Source organism: Tenrec ecaudatus, chromosome 10, assembly GCF_050624435.1.
Source record: "Tenrec ecaudatus isolate mTenEca1 chromosome 10, mTenEca1.hap1, whole genome shotgun sequence".
Lineage (NCBI taxonomy): Eukaryota > Metazoa > Chordata > Mammalia > Afrosoricida > Tenrecidae > Tenrec > Tenrec ecaudatus.
Genome location: NC_134539.1, coordinates 21,010,027 through 21,025,746, shown reverse-complemented (window position 1 = coordinate 21,025,746; position 15,720 = coordinate 21,010,027). Strand labels below are relative to the sequence as shown.

Here is a 15,720-nt window from a genome sequence, read left to right as displayed (position 1 = left end):
GAATTCGTCTTGGTTTATCTATTTCCTTCGTCCCAAGCCAGAGCAAGCTTTTATTGTCCCACCTCCCAAGCATCTGGACCCGCTGGGTTCCATTGCTGCAGTTCCTACTCATGTACAACAGACTGAAACATCGCTTGGTCCTGGGCCATCCTCACAATTGTTCTTATGTTTGAGCCCCTTGTTGCAGCCACTGTGTCCATCCATCTCATCAGGGGTCTTCCTCCTTTTCTGTGCTGTCCCTCCACTTTACCTTGCATGATGTCCTTCCCCAGGGTCAGGTCCCTCCTGACAACATGTCCAAAGTACATGAGATGAAGTCTCTCTGTCCTTGCCTCTAAGGAGCATTCTGGCTGAACTTTTCCCAAAACAGATTGTTTATTCTTTTGGCAGTCTGTGATATTGTCAGTGTTCTTCAACAGCACCATAATTAGAATGCATCGATTCTTCTTTAGTCAGGGTCTATCCATGAGGTGATGAAAGAACCACGGCTTCAGTCAGGGGCACCGTAGCCCTCAAAGTAACCCCCTTGCTTTTCAACACTTTAAGGAGGTCTTATGCAGCAGATTCATCCAATGAAATGTGTCTTTTGAAATCTGAACAGCTGCTTCCATGAGCATTTGCTGTGGATCCAAGCAGGACGAAATCCTTGACAGCTTCCATTTTTTTTCTCCGTTTATCAGGACGTTACCTGTTGGTCCAGTTAGGAGGATTTGGGTGTTCTTTACATTGAGTTGTAATCTGTGTTGAAGCCTGCGATCCTTAATCTTCGTCAGCAAGTGCTCCCAAGTCCTCCGCGTTTTCAGCAAGCAAGGTTGTGTCATCTGCGTATCGTAGGCTGTTCATACGCCTTCCTCCTATCCTGATGCCACATCCTTCTTCATATAATCCAGCTTCTCTCGCAGTTTACTCAGCATCTTGAGTAGCTGAGCTTTTTTCCTTCTAGTCCAAGTTCTCAGCATCTCAGCAGTGCCTCGCGGCCTCTGTGCAGCTGCTCTGACCCATCCTGCGCATTTATCCCCGAAGAACAGCCAGCGTGATTTTGTCCAAACACAGATCTTCTATCATATCTCTCCTTGTTACAGCCCTTTGATGGTTTCCTATTTATCTTAGTAAAATAACCCAAATTCTTAATATTCTCTCATTCAGCAAATACTGACGGGCCTTTCTAGGGAAGGGCCTTCGTCAAGTTGTGTCCTAGGGAATACAGAGACAAGTGAGGCCTACTCTGTATCTTCCAGGAGCCCACAGCGTAGCAGAATGGTGCTTGGTCAAAGTTTATCTATTCCTGCTGAAGTCCTCCGTGAGACCCTGTAATTTACCAGCACAGTGTGAGAATGGACTTAGCTGTGACTCGGTTGTGCCCGCGGTGGACTTGGTAGCTTGAGCAAATGTGGCCCACTTGTTGTTCTAATGTTAATCCAAGCTCAAAACTCACGTTAGTTGAATCGTTCATTTTTCCCCCTCAAAGCCATTGGTGGTTTCGAACTACTGATCTTGCAATTAGCAGCCCGACTCATAACCCCCTAGCCCGCTGGGGCTCTAATAATACTAATAGCTGAATATTATTTATTATGCACCAAAGGTTGTTCAAAATGGGTTACAAATATCAAGTCATGTAACCATCACAACAATCCTCATTTTATGGCTAGGGAAACGTGGGCCCAAGTTAAAGTACCAAGCAGGTGCACCTTACCCATACCATGGCTTGAGGCAAGTGCCCCTTAGTCCTCAAAGTAACAGCCTTGCTCCTCAATACTTGATCATGGAAGTTCCCCAATTAAGTAACAGCCTACATGTGAAGGCGTTGCCACTTTCCACATCCCCCACTTGTGGAATCCACTATAAGCAGATGCCTGATCTTCAGTGTTTCTTTCCATTTCAGTGGAGTCGATTCCGACTCCTGGTCATCCCTGTGTGTGGCAAGGGACCATAGGGTTTCCAGGACCCGAGTTTTCAGATACTGATTGCCAAGATTTTTCCCCAAATCCCACTCAGGGAGCCCTCTCTGACATAGTGCCAGGCATACAGTAGGTGCTCAGCAAACACATGTTAAACCAGCAGGATCATAAGTATATTGGTGACCTTGGACTGCTAATTTATAAATAATATTTAACTCTTTTACCTCAGATTGATCATCTAGGAACATGATAATCCTCACTGCAGCCATTTTTCTGAGGTTGACATGTAGGCAGTGGGGGAGTGGACATCCAAAGGACCTGGAAATGCCAGGGACATACAGTTTAATTTAAATGATGGTCTTTTCCCCCATTCTTTTTCATTTTCATTGGGCTGGTGTGAATTTGGAGGAGTAGAGAATGGGTTACTCGTGGTCGATTGTAGGCCAAAGGTTGTAAGATAAAGATCCCTCTAATAAAATGTATCTTCCATGATTTTTCACTAATTAAAAAAATCCAATTCTGCTTAATATTTACCTGCTAAAAATATCCAAGTGTCCTTGGAGAATTAAGCCTCTTAACTATTTGCTGTTTGTCTTGCATTGCTATAAACTGAGAGGACAGATTTCCTTTCACTCATTCTTAGGACATAAATATGGAGGAGAGGCGTGTAGAACTGGTTGTTGTTACTATCAAGTCTTTGCCAACTCCTGGCAACCCGACGGATGCAGAGGACTTCTGCTCCATCACGATTTGTAGCACGAATCACCTGGTCCACGTGGAAATTTTGGGAAATGGGACCCTGAGGCCAACCATGCCTGACATGTACCAGGGGATCGTTGGAAGCCAAGGGCGAGGATGAGGACTTCCACCAGACAAGGAGGGCCGAGTGGGAAGGACAGGGAATGATATCCTGACCTTTCTCCCTGTAGCTCTGCTTTAGTGCTTGCAGTCAGGGTGCCTGATATAGTCTGCTGTACTTTATCATCCTTCATGGAAAAGCTAGTAGAGTCTGTCTATGCTGCTTTGCTTCCATCGACAGAATTATGTAAACTTGTTATTGTATTTCCACCCCCATCTATATCTATGCATATATAGTTATAAAGACATTTGGGAAAAGCCTAAACACTGTGAATTCTGGGTTTCTCTAAGCTTATTTTTGTTCCGTTTTTTACTTTTAAAATGTCTGTGCTTACTCTCTAATTTTCCTCCTCAGTGATGCTATGGCTTCCCGAACGAGCAAAAATAACTTGAAATTATTTTTTCTTTCATTGGAGTACTTTTGGATCTATATGGAGAATGAAAGTGTATGTGATAAATGATATTAATGCATGGATTCTCCATAGATTCAGGGCCTTTCTAAAGCTCTAACATTGCCTTTGTCGATGCCGCTTTATATGATATATGTACATTTGTATGGCTGTATATGTAGATCCTTTGGCTTCCTTCCAAGCCCCCACATGTAGGGCAGACACACATCTGGCTTCTATCAGTTAGGGATCAGCTGTGAGCACTTCCTGTCAAAGCAATGCCAATGCATTCAGTGAGTGCTCCCCCCCCCCCCCGACCCCACAAACACAGATAGGTTCTTGATTGGACCACAACTTTTTCCATAATACTTGAAAAGTAAGACACTCCAGTTCTTTATACGTAATCAGTCCCCAACCCTTGGGCATTTTTAAAAAATAAATGAAGTTAGATTGCACTCTAGAAAGATGTATTGAATGTGGTACATCCTTCTTGTTGATGTTGTGTTTGAATTGTTTTCCACTTTTATACCCATGGATAGAAGTATATAAAATGGCTGGATTAACTCTTTCTCACCCGCCACATGACTGAAACATCCTAGATGTGCTGCCTAGCATGTCCCCAGTCCTTATCAATTTGGTTAGGTTTCAGTCCGTTAAATGAAAATTAGCATTATGTGAAAATGGAGAAATGCCATATCAGATCACAAAATAAGAAATGACTACATCATTACATAACTGCCAAATGGTGTCATTACTTAGCTGCCATGTTATACTGTTGAATCATGGTCTAACTGAGTAGACCCATTGGCTTAAGCATCATGGCCAGTGATACTCTTGCCTCACACTTGGATGTTCACTACTGCTGGATGCACATCAGTAATGCACAAAGTAGTCAGAGAGTAGGTATTTTATATTGTTGTAAACATAGAATGTCTGATAATGAGCTAATAGATAAGGGGTAAGCAAGTGTTTATATCATTTATGTGTAAAATAAAATGAAATCAGATTATTTAGTTAAGGAATGTTAAATTAGTTAAAATAATTTGAGAAAGCCTAGACTTTGAAATATAATTAATTACACTACTAAAGTTTAAATGTGTGTGTATGCATGCATGTATGCATGTACAGACATGTATACACATAGATATTTTAAAGTTTTTCTTTTGCATAAAAATATAAACATGCCACAATTTCCCCCTGGGGCATTGTATTTAATAGTATTTTTAAAGGTTTAGCCTTAGCTGCTAAAGGCTACGCGGGGATCCATAATCGTTTCTGCCGCTGCAGTTGCTGCACAGTTCTCATTCCCGTGCAGCAGATGCATTGTAGCATGGCTAGGTGGGATCACTGCAAAAAATACTTGCTTGCGGTGTGTGTGGTGAAGGGGCTGCGTTTGACCAGACATTTGTTGGATGCCATGATGCACTGGATGCATGTGAGAGGTTAAGAAGTGGTTTCACACAGGGAATCCAGGGTGGATGATCCCTTCAGGACCAGGGGTGTGAGTGGCGATACTGGGAGGATGGAAGGAGGGAGAGTGGGTTGGAAAGAGGGAACTGATTACAAGGATCTACATGTGACCTCCTCCCTGGGGGACGGACAAGAGAAAAGGGGGTGAAGGGAGACGTCGGATAGGCCAAGATATGACAAAATAATAATTTATAAATTATCAAGGACTCATAAGGGAGGGGGTAGCAGGGAGGGAGGGGAAAAAAGAGGACCCGATGCCAGGGGCTTAAGTGGAGAGCAAGTGTTTTGAGAATGATGAGGTAAATTAATGTACAGATGTGCTTTACACAATTGATGTATATATGGATTGTGATATGAGTTGCATGAGCCCCTAACAAATCAATTAAAATAAAATTTTGGAAATGTAAAAACAAAACAAAAAGAAGTGGTTTCAATAGCAGCTGCTTCAATAGATGTGAAGTGGCATTTCTCGGGGCTCCCTAATCTAAGGTAAGGCATGATGTGATCAGTTCAAAAGCAAGCCAACTGCTTCCCTTTTCTACATGTGTGAGGAAGAGGACCAGGAAGGAAGACTAGGAGTTCTGTTAGCATATAATTTCCCTGCCACTGAAACTGCTAGGGAATCACGCCCCCTGACTTCTCAGCTGTCTGCCGCCTCAGCGGTAAATAAGATAATAAATTCCTAGCTGTCACTCATCTTTTGAGTGAGCAAAATACATATGGGTAGGTTATCGGAAACTATTGTTTTAAAATATGTAGTCTGTTCCTTATAAAATGATGCAACCTGCCTGTTGATTATGCATATTATATATCAGGGACAAAAGAACACAGACTGAACTTTTAAGAGAAGTTTGATTCCATTAATTCTTCTTGGCTCAGTGATACACAAAGGGTACCCCCCCAAATCCCTTGTTTTCTTCTTCACCTCTTCTACATCATTAGATTGCTGCCCTTTCATGTCCTTCTTCATTCACAGAAGCAAAAAGATGTCACAGTAAGGGAGGTCAGGTGAGTAAGGTGTGTGGGGCAAGAGAGGCATGCAATTTTTTGGCAAAAACTGGTGCACTGAGATGGCTGTGTGAGCAGGTGCATTGTCATGGCGGCAAAACCAGTTCCCATCTGCCAATAATCAGGCCTTTTGTGTCACACACTGTTATGCAATCTTTTCAGAACCTCTAAAGAGAAAGCTTGATTAACAGTCTGACCTGGTGACGCAAACTCTAAATGCAGTACAAGATGACATCTGTGTCTGTTAGGGAAGTTGAGGAATGTCCAGAATGAGGCTTGTCATTAAGCTACATTTCACTTTTTGGGAAACAAGAAAACCACTCAGACGCTTGAGTTTTTCCCATGGTGCTGTCTTGTAAGTTGTGTTCAACATCACAACAGTTTCTGCTGCACTTTTCCCAAGCAGGAAACAAAATTTCACAGACGCATGCTGTTCTCTTAAATTGTCATCACAGAAAATGAGGTTAGAACGAAGCTGCTTTTACGAAAAAAAAAAACTCACTGTGACCAGAGAGAGCCTTCCCAGGTGATGCCACTCAGTGCACTGACTCAGAGCGAGTTGCTGGATGCTCTTCTGTGGGGAAAATGCTTCGTATGAAAGCTCCACCCAGCAGAGCTTTTTTCATTTGGGGAGAAGGGGGTTGTTGCTTATATTTTGTCACCTAGTCTGTATTGCATTTGCTATTGCTCTTGGTCCAGTGTTCTGTACTCAATGAACCGAAAATTCCCAAATACTCTGACATTGTTAGATTATAGTGACAGGTTGGTCTTCAAAAGCCAAGGATGCTTCTAGATTCTAGGAATACCAGGTATTTTAGGGAGCTATTTAACAGCCCTTAACAAGTGATTTATCCCTAAGATAAGGTATTACAGGCTCATGTACAACAGAACTCTCAGACCTTCAGCAGAAGGTCTGCACAGAAATGCTGCACAGACTGCACGGGTGTAAATGAATGCCTGTGTGTACCTAGACTCAGGCAGTTCTGGGCCATTATTGCTGGCAAACATTATTGTTATTAGACTCACTTTTAAGTGAGTGTGCTTCTATCTTATTAGTTCTTTGCTAAGTAACCCACCACCATCACACACACAAAGCCTGTTGCCCTCATGCCTATTCTGATTCCATTTTACTCAGATTAAAACTGCCTCATAGTTTCCAAGACTGAAATCTTTAAGAAAGTGGACTGCCTCATCTTTTTCCAATGGAGCAGCTGCTGGGTTCAAACTGCCTATTTTTGAATAGCAGAGCCCAGTGCTTAACCACTCTACCATCAGAACCCTTGTACTTTGCTAGCATTATGTAATTAAATGTTACATCTTTAGAGATAGACCTTATGCCAGTGGTTCTCAAACGTCCTAATGCTGGGACCCTTTCATACAGTTCCTTCTGTTGTAGTGACCCCCCAACCAGAAAATTATTTTCGTTGCTATTTCATAACTCTAATTTTGCTACTATTGTAAATCGTCATGTAAATATCTGATATACAGGATGTATTTTCATTGTTACAAATTGAATATAATTAAAGCACAGTAATTAATCCCCAAAATGATGTATAATTATATATTGTGAAATATTTATTTCTAATGACAAATAAATGAAATTTTGGCTTGAAGGATGGTGTGCCATGGGTAACAGTCTTAATATAACAACAGTAAATTGCATCGCTACATTTTGCGACAGTCTGTGTAAAAAGCCAACATCAGTGCGAAGGTTGAGCTAGCTTCTTTCTCACCAGATCAGAAATTCTCGGGGAAGTCTTTGCAAGAGCACACCGAAGATCATCTTCCACAGCAGAGTAGCTGCTTTCAACACAGTAGATGTTCTCCATATGTGTGCCTGGTCTCCTAAGTACATTATGGTGCCAACCCTGTCACATACATCTGTATTTGTACAGGGTGTATATGATGGGGCTGGTGCAATGATAGGCGACCCCCGGGAAAGGGTTGCTCGACACCCAAAGGGGTCATGCCTCACAGGTTGAGAACCACTGCCTTATGCCCATTTGTGTTTGGTAAGTCATGCTTATTAGTTTGTAACAAAATATAGGAAGAACAAAATAAAAATAATTTCTAATTCTACCTTCCCACATTTTTATAATAAATCATTCTTTGAAAGACTAAATCACTTGTTTCCTTCGAGAAAAATGTATATTTGCTCCATACTATGTGTGTGTACGTGTGTGTACATGCTCTTTTGTATATACACAGTGTCCTTATTCTTTGGCCTTGATGTTCTGTAAAGACCACATAGGGCTATGGAAGACTGCTATGATTTATTTAGCTCGTGTTAAATTGTTAGGCCCTTGGGTTGTTTCCAGTGCTTTTGGGATTAAAACACTGCAGTGGACATCCTTGAACATGTAACTTAGTGCATGCATAGAATAAACTTCTAACTGGAATAGTTGGCTCGACAGAGCATTGCTTTTCAGAGCACACACAGCAGCAGGGTGACTGCGTGTTGTTTTTTAAGCACATCTATCTGAGTGGCAGAAATAGAATAAGTAGAGTTGTTAGAATGAACTAAAATTGCACCAAGCCTCATTGGGATGTGCTGTGGGCTGTACATGCGGTTACAGCCACCTATACTTAACTCTCATCAACCTGAGTCTTTATCGACTTAGGATTTTTGTCAGAAGTTCCCCGTCATTTCACAAACAGAAAACATTTTCCAAGTCCAAGGAGAAAAGGAAGTCGCCACAACCTCCCTGGGCTTAAGGCTTCAACAATGTGGGTGGTCTGCGAGGACTGTTGTAATGTTCAGAGACTGGCTTGTCTTCTCAGCTAATGAGTGTGTTTTCCCTCCCACAGGTAGAAGGGAAGATTTGGGAACTGTAAACTCCGGAGAGGCGTGGCACTGCCCCTGTACCTTGGAACTGGAGAGGAGGCAAGATGCTGGCATAGCTGTTGACCTGAGAACCTGCTATGCCAACATATTGCCATCTTTCTTGTCTGACAGCAGCCGTGGCCCCTGCATGCCATCCCCCATGTGTGGCTACGGATATGTGCCCTTTCTCACGTGTGCCTGGCTCACCTCTCTGACTTCCTGTCCTCCCACACTCCGAGTCACTCCCTACGTGCCAGCCCACACTGGCCTCTATCTGAATCTTCCTCGGCCACACCGTTCCTGCCTTGTCTCGTAGCTTTTCCATTTGCTATTCCTTCTGCCTGGAGCACAGTGTCCTGCTAGTTCTTGGCTTTTTGTTCCTTGGGTCTCGGCAAGGATATCACTTCCTGGGAGAAGTCTCCGTTGACCATTCCATGGACTAGGATGCCATGTTCCCCCAGCTGTCTGTACCATACTCTGTCCTGCTTTTTTTTCTTTAATCAAAACAATTGCCATTACTTGAAACATGTTTGCTCACTTTAGGGTTTTGTCTTCCTCACTGAATTCCAGCTCCTGGAGGGCAAGCAAGGAACCCCTGTTTGTCTTGTTTTTCCACTGTATCCCCAATGTTGTCATATAGTAGGACCTCAATACTTTTTGTTGTTTTAATTTACCCTGACTTTTTTTTGCTTTGAGAGCATTGGATTTTTTGTTTATTAACATAGAAAAATATAGTGATAACAAGTACACAGTTTGTCTCTATCCAACATCACTGAATTACTCATGTAGCAATTACTGGAGCAGTATCTGTTGTAATATGAAGGGGTTTCACAAAGTTGTGAAAACGAGAATTAAAAGATAATGGAATTATCCGTTAACTTTTAAACCCCTTAATATCTCATCACAATCCCCCCACTTTTCACCAACATTTAAGTTCCAAAGACCAAATCATTACACATAAATCAACATTATGTAGGATAACGACATCGGATCCAACAATGGAGGATGAGCACATCATTGCAAAACTACCAAATTGCATCATTGCATAACTGTCAAACTCTGAGAATTATGACACAGCCAAGTTAGCACATAACCTTAGCCGTCAGACCCACCATTCCACTCACCGTGCACTTTATTTAGTATTTAGCATCTCAAGGTGTACATAATTAATGTACATAATAGTCAAATGATAGGGGTTTGGGCTATTCTCATATGAGCAAATTTTCAAAAGATGATCAGGTTAATAAAAAAATAAATATTGAGCACCTCTCAAAATCACCAAGAGGTTGGAAAGCCAGGCTTAGAAGGCCACTCATCCTGCACCAGGGCCCACGTCATGTCCCAGGACCAGTTGGTGAGGACACCGGTGCTGCTGCCACCGAGCACTAGGTTGGGTGCAGCGGTCACTGCACATGGGTTTCTATAACGAGCACTAAAACACTTGCCTTTGGGGAGGGTGCACTAGAACTGATGGTGATTACACAATTCATTTAAAATGCGACTTAACCATGAGGGGGAAAGATGTTCTAAAACTGATTAGAAATCGTATATTCAGAGGAAAGGGCAGCTTTTTTAGTTAACATTTTATTGACACTTCATCCACATATCACACAATTCAATAGTTCTATCGTATCAAGAAGAGTTGTACAATCATTACCCTGACTTTTATCCTACAAAGGACCCATGGTGGTTTGGTGGGTTACATGCTGGGCTGTTAACTATGAGGTGTCAACTGTAACAATCCGCCAGTCACTCAGCGGGAGTGCTGCTTCCAGAAAGATTACAATGGAAAGGGGTACTTCTACTCAGTCCAATGGGGGTGCAAGGGTCCAAATGTCTGTGAGGTGCTGGTTTATCATGCACGAAGAGTCTAAAATAAGTGTATTTTCCCTATTACAAATAGCTTTTGTCAACCCCCAAATCACGGGTAACAGCAAAGAAATACACAGATTGGGAAGCGTGCAACCCAACTTCTTAAAGCAGTCACAGTGGATGTTTCACTGGGTCCACAGATTCACGGAAGTCAGCAATGAGTTTCAAAATAAAACACAATAACCCTTCATTTAAATCCAGGCCATTTCCTGCCTAGGTGTCCTTGATCAAGGCATTGAACTTCCAAGCCAGGGTTTTCTCCGTTGTAAAATGAGAACAATGATGCTGACCTCACAGAGTCCCTGAGTCAAAAACAAAAGAACTAGGCATTTTAGCCAGATGATCCTTAGCTCATCTCTAAAAAGTTAGTGCTTGTGAAATTCCTAACACATGCACATAATGGTAGCTATTCAATCAGCATTAATTATTTTACTACCAAGAAAAGAAAGTCCATTTTTCTCTAATTAGAAATAATTAGTCTCAAGGGAAGTGCGTGGAATTACTATGGCAGAATTTTAGCACATGTAGTATTCTGTGTTTAGACACAGCAGACATGTGAAATCCAAATAACTGATTGTCAGAGATCTGTTCTCCTGCCCAGGTTACTTCACACCGCTGCACCCGCCTTTATTTCTAGAGTTACTCGTTGTCTGTAGAAGTTTTTTAAAAAAACAGCTCTCACAGACTCGCTCTACAGAGTAAGAATGTTTAATAAATGTGATTCGATGTTCATGTTTTTACATATTGAAATGTGTATGGAAAATATCTGCTTTTAGTAAACTAAATGTCTTTGTAATTGTGATGCTGTTTTAAGAAATAAAATAATGATCCTATTCAGTACTGTCATAATTTATTAAACACCCAGAAAGTGTCAATCATATCTTTCACTTCATGCCTCGAAGACTATACTAATCTCTTATTTGAAGTGCCTGCATTATTGCTTGTTAAAACTTAGTGGTTTGTATATTTTCCTTGTTTTGTTCTTTAAATTCATAAATGCATTGGCCCATATCAGAGTAGTAGCCTTTCCAGGACCCTTCTCTGAGTTGATAAATGCCCGTGAAGATGTCAAGAGCCCACTTAATAGCTGAAAAATCGGGCTCTATATGACCTGGCTCTCTTATCATGCCCATATAAATAATTTACTGCAGAATGATTAGGCCTGGACATGCAGCTGATTGAAAGAACTGCTGCTAAGAGCCCATAACACAGGGAATCCAGGATAGATAAACCCCTCAGGGCCAAGAAGGACAATAGAGATACCAGGAGGATTAGGGGAGGGTGGGGGGAGAAAGGGGGAATGGATCACAAGGATCAACTAGAACGCCCTCCCAGCGGGGCAAATAACAGAAAAGTGGGTGAGGGGCAACGGAGGACGATGTAAGATATGGAAAAAATAATCTATAACTTGTAAAGGGTTTGTGAGGGGGGAAGGAGAGGGAAGAAATGGGGAGCTGATATCAGGGGCTCAAGTGGGAAGAGAATGCTTTGAAAATGATGATGGCAGTATATGTGAAAATGTGCTTGACACACTGGAAGAGTGTATGGATTGTTATAAGAGATGTAAGCCCCCAATAAAAGTATTTTTTCAAAGAAAGAACTATTTGTTACAGATTTTTTACTACTATAATTAATTTTTGAAAATGCACTTCATGGGTTTATTGGGGCTTCTTTCTCCTTTTGCAGAGTGTCATGCACTCCCACCGACATCATTTATCGGTTATCCACTGTGTTCTCGGCCTCACCATCATCGCAGGGGTTGAATTCTAAGCGTGGGCATGAATACTGAGCTTCCCATGACCATCCCTCACTCCCATGTGAGTGTGCTTTCCTGTCATTGCTACATTTATACCTGAGCCGGCCCTGTTGATAGGGGGGCGGGGCGGACGGGGGGCTGGAGACTTGGGATATAAAAACATCAAAGTGAGAAACTAAGAGATTGTTGTTCTAAAATACCCAGGAACTTCTCGAAAGGTTTTCCAACGGAAGTGTGCATTTTCCATCACCTGGAGACGGTTAAAAATGTTTCCTTTTTAACGGTTTTATTGGCACAGAGTCCACATACCCAATTCAATAGTTCACTCATATTGAGACGAATTATGCAATCATTATTACAATCAAATTTAGAACACTTTCTTTCTTGGGTACGGTGTTAAATTGTAACCTAAGTACATCTGCTTTAATCCACTTTCCAGTGCACTCTGTGTGGTAGCCAGGCTGGCCACATACCTGGTCGATGGTCACAAGGGATTCACCGGAGGCCTGACCACACTTGGTTTTTTTAATTGAAACAACTTTTAAATGGGTTAAAAGGGAGATCAAATTAAAAAACAATACATTTTAACCTAGTCAGGGGATTCACCAGAGACTTACTCTGTGTGGAACCGTGCACATGGCTTTTGAGCTTCCCCGCTCATCCATAACCTTCTGCAAACCAGGTATTCACAAGATAAGCTCTGAAACAAGTCCCTCCTCTGAATTTGGGTTATATTATTCAGTCCTCGAATCACGCAGGTTGGTGTGCTTCTTCCATGTGAGCTTAGTTGACTTCTCACTTAGATGGCTGCTGCTTTGAAAACAAGCCTTAAAGACCTGGACGCTAATCTTTCTGATAGCCAGGCGTCATTTCTTCACATTTTCTATAGCACCTTTATCCTCACGCATCTCTTCATGAGGACGAGTATCAAGCAGGGCTAGGTCATAAGAACTAATTGTTCTTAGGTTGGGGTTAGGAATAAGGTCAAGCCCAAAATCGATCCACATATCTATCGTGTGTGTATACCTCTGGTTCAACTAAGAGGCATCTTTGCAGAAAATGCAAATTCTTCACCCCCCTGGATATTCTGATTTAATAGGTCTTGATTGAGACTTGGGAATTTTTGTTTTTACAAACACATCAATTGATTTTGATGCAATGTGACCATCTATTTGGCTAAAGTCACAGTTTCCAATATGGAACTTGGACATGACTTTGAAACCAGCCTGCCTTCCCACTGCATCTGTGCTGTTGGAAAACTGGAGCTGTGTTTTGTAACTGTGCACTAGGCTCTGAGGTTTCCCACATAAACAGCCCATAGAGCGACTCTCAGGAGCAGAGCCCTCTGCCAGGGCTGTCATCGGCTGCTGCGGAGTGCTTTTTAACTTCAGCCTTCTTTTCTTCACTAGTTCGTGTTATAATTTCCAAATGCTTTATTTTTTCCTGATTGACTTGATATTGACCCAGATCCTGTACCTCTAAATATTCATCTGTCTGTAGGATTTCAGTCAACTTGTAAATGATACATGAATTGCTTGAGGCTAGATCCAATTACACAGAAGGGGAATTTTCAAGATTTATATGACTCCTATGGTGGTAAATCTTTCTGTAAACTGAAGGATTACATCTTAATTGATATATTTCTTAAATTTAGACTTGTGGATTTTTTCCCTTAAATTTGGAGAGTTCTTTATGTATGCTGGATTAAAGCCATTTGGTAGACATGTGATTTTCCAGTGTACTCTCTGTTGTCTTTTTCTTTTTATCATTTTACTGGGGGCTCATCCAACTCTTATCACACTCCTTACATAAATCAATTGTATAAACCACATTTGTTACCCTCATCATTCGCAAAATATTTGCTCCCCCACGTAAGCCCCTGGCATCAGCTCCTCAGTTTTCCTCCTCCCCGGCCCCCGCCTCCAGATTTTTTTTTTTTAAGTAATTGAGAACTCTTATGAGTGAGGCAGTGAGGCAGTGCAGTAGAAAGAACTTCAGCATGACATACAAAAGATCTGGGCTCAGGTCCCAGACCTGTCATTTTAGCTCTGTAGATGACTTCAGACGACATTTCATCAGTTTCTTTATTTGTAAATTACAGGAAGCAGTAGGAGGGACCATATGATCTATTGGAAAGAAAAGAGAAGCAAGCAAAGTACAGCTGTGTAAACCAAACCTGCAGTCCTTTGGAAAGGGATCTACACACAGCAGGAACACTGGTCCTTGTAGTACATTCTATTTTCATATCGTCAATGTTGTATTGCTTTGTATGACTACTCTTAAGTTTAAATCAGAGAAAATATAAACATCCTAGTCAAACCAAACCACTTATTTGATAGCTAATTTAAATAGCGTAAGCTTTTTAGACTTCTGTGTTACTATGGGTAGACTAGAGAAATAAATTCATAGACACTCATATGTGTACAAGAAAGAGCTTTATGTACTAGCGCATTTGAATATTGAGAAAACATCCCATCCCAGGTCAGATCAAGTTCATAAGTCCAATATTAGCCCGTATTTCTGACACCAATCTATGAATTCCTCTGCAGGGTCATGCAACACATTCAGTGACACATATCACAGGCCAGTGAATGGAAAGTCGTGGACACAGTGGCAGTGGAAACATCTCAGCGCTGGCAGGGGTCTCCACATGGCTCCGACAGCTCCCTATATCAGTGCAGCTCCATCAGTCTCTTCACCTGGAATGTCTCTCAGGGAGTGAGTGTGTGCCCCACCTCCAGCAAGCTATTTATCTCCTTAGTGCCTCCAAATGAAGTTCATCAAGCTGCGACCTGATCGACAGGCTAAACTCCACCCCTTCACTCTTAAGCCTCAAATTGACAACAGATTATAGAGCAACCACAACTTCCCTCTTCTCAATTGAAGTTAGACTTAAGTAAAGGAAGCTCGGCAACTAAGAATGCTACAAACAGAGCTTCTGGGCCCTAGATAAAACTATTAACTATTCAAGTATAAACTCCGCTATAAATGAAATAGTTTGCCAAGAAATCAGTACACTTAAAAAAATAAACTTTTAACCAAAACATCTTACATTTTTTAGTTTTTATGTATTTCATGGTCTGAAATATTGTTTTCTTACAAACATAATGGCATACTGGATTTATCAGGTAGTGATTTGTTGTCCTACATTAGATAAAGTAAGGAGTGTGTGTGCGTGTGTGTGTGTGCGCGCTATAAAAATATAGAACAAAACTATCAAGGGTACATGAGGGAGAGGAGAGCTGGGAGGGAGGGGTAATAATGAAGAGCTGATACCAGGGCCTCAAGTAGAAGGCCAATGTTTTGAGAATGATAAGGGTAGCAAATGTACAAATGTGCTTGACATACAATGGATGGATGGATGGATTGTGATAAGAACTATATGAGCCCCCAATAAAATAATTTAAAACACACACACACATATATATATATATATATAGAGAGAGAGAGAGAGAGAGAAGTCCTGATAACTTTTTCTCATCTACCCATCCATAACCACCTATTTGCTAATTAATTCTTGATAAAAGAGAAGAAATGTGATATTTTACTTACTGTGTGTTGTGAAAAGGTTGTGGTTTTCTTATGCCACTTTAAACCCTAGAAATTGGCCTATAGGTCAAGCACTAATGAACCCCTATGTGCTTT

General features: G+C 41.5%; 1 long non-coding RNA gene across 1 annotated transcript in view; it reads left to right on the top strand.

The window, feature by feature from the left end:
• The window catches only part of LOC142458951 (uncharacterized), a 42,233-nt gene extending 26,943 nt beyond the window's left edge, over positions 1-15,290 (top strand). Inside the window, exons 2-3 of the long non-coding RNA XR_012786430.1 lie at positions 8,432-12,136; positions 14,625-15,290. This is a non-coding gene — a long non-coding RNA (uncharacterized LOC142458951). The remainder of the gene's footprint in view (positions 1-8,431; positions 12,137-14,624) is intronic.
• Positions 15,291-15,720: the final 430 nt, after the last annotated feature.